This window comes from Aplysia californica, unplaced genomic scaffold (genome assembly GCF_000002075.1).
Source record: "Aplysia californica isolate F4 #8 unplaced genomic scaffold, AplCal3.0 scaffold00218, whole genome shotgun sequence".
Lineage (NCBI taxonomy): Eukaryota > Metazoa > Mollusca > Gastropoda > Aplysiida > Aplysiidae > Aplysia > Aplysia californica.
In genome coordinates this window covers 1,077,491-1,079,171 of record NW_004797488.1, presented here as the reverse complement: position 1 = coordinate 1,079,171, position 1,681 = coordinate 1,077,491, and positions in this window count along the sequence as shown.

The window sequence follows — 1,681 nt, the reverse complement described above, 5'->3', positions numbered from 1 at the left end:
CCTCTGCCATTCAATAAAAAACAAGTCAAATTTTATTCAAGAAAGATGTGTATTATTTTATCAAAAGCAAGACAAATGAACAAACTGTAACTCCGTATGCCCCAAAATTGACGAGCGCCTGATTCCACAGCGTCGTCACACATAATTACGCTCCTGCATCTGCCACAACCTTCTCTCCTCTTTGCATAACAGAGATAGACCCCCCACTCATTTCGCAGACTCCCCTGAACAAATCGTATCTCTTTAGACGTGTTTCCAGTTCGTGTTATGCAAAAGCGATAGATTTATCAAACCCGTGAGGAAAGCGAGCTGCATCACTCACAGCGTCCGGCAAAACCCTATTTACATTCTGTGACGCGTAGAGTCCAGCCCCCTATTCGCCTTTCGCGTGTTTTGACGTGAGGCGCTTTATGAATTAGTAATTCCGGGAATTAATCAAGCCTTATCTTTTCCGCCTCTGCACGCGTTTAATGTCCAGCTTGAGTGAGTCTCGTAATTTGCTCCCCGTGAATGGGAGATTTTTGCTCTCGTTCGTGACTGTCAAGGCAGTTGCCCATTCCAGATTTCATTCTTTTTATATAATAGTTTAACAAAAATGAGAGTGGATGAAAAGCATTTGCATATTTTGCAGGTTCCTCGTTGGCTAAGAGAGAAAGAGAGAGAGAGAGAGAGAGAGAGAGAGAGAGAGAGAGAGAGAGAGAGAGAGAGAGAGAGAGAGAGAGAGAGAGAGAGGGATAAAGAGATAGAGAGAGAGAGAGAGATAAGGGCCGTGTCTTTCAGAGGAAAGAAACTGGATTTGTTGTCTGTTTCATCGAAACACGTACGGCTGAAAATTTTCGGGTTGAAAAATGTCGGTTGTGTGCCTTCTCAACTTTGATCCTGTCTCACGAGATAAGACGGAAAGACGCACGTAAAGCCACTAACAAAACAGTTAGAAGTTCTTGATCCCCGTTCAACACAACACAGACGTAACCAATTATGGAAATCAATGACTTTGGGAAGAGTCTCTGTAGTCAGAACATGAAGTGTTAGTTGCCAGTGTGAGGACGCTATTTTGCGTTACCACCTTATCAAACCCCCCAAAAAACCCAGACATTACTCAGAGAGAAAGTTTAAGTGTATCAACAAATTATAGCTTTCCCAGCTCAGAAAAATAAATACATGGAAACATCTGATAACAGACAGGGTTTGATCACTACAATTAGATTGGGGATGTTTTGAGAACTTCTCATTTATTAGCATTGTAATATTATGTTTTGTCCACATTTTGTCCAGTGCCGTTAGACCTTGTGGCCTGAGCTTCTGCAGACTCGTTCACCAATTAGCTGAACGTAGGACTTACGTAAACCGACGAAGGAGTACCGAAAAGGGTTGTTAGAAACCGTTTTACATAAAACGTAAGCTGAAGGTCAATCATTGTAATTTATATAACATAGGGTCAAAGAAGAGGATTTTTTTCTAGGAGTTCCCTGAATGATCAGTGATTGCATTCAAAAGAAAAAAAAGTCAGGAAACATCACAAAGAACAGAGAGTCACTGAGTTGGTCTTAAGCGATGTCAATTAGAGCGCATCACATGATCGTAGCTCATAGCATATTATACAGGACTGCTGTGACCATGAATAAATGTGCACGTGTATACATGTATGTATTATATATAAAAACAATATATATATATGCAT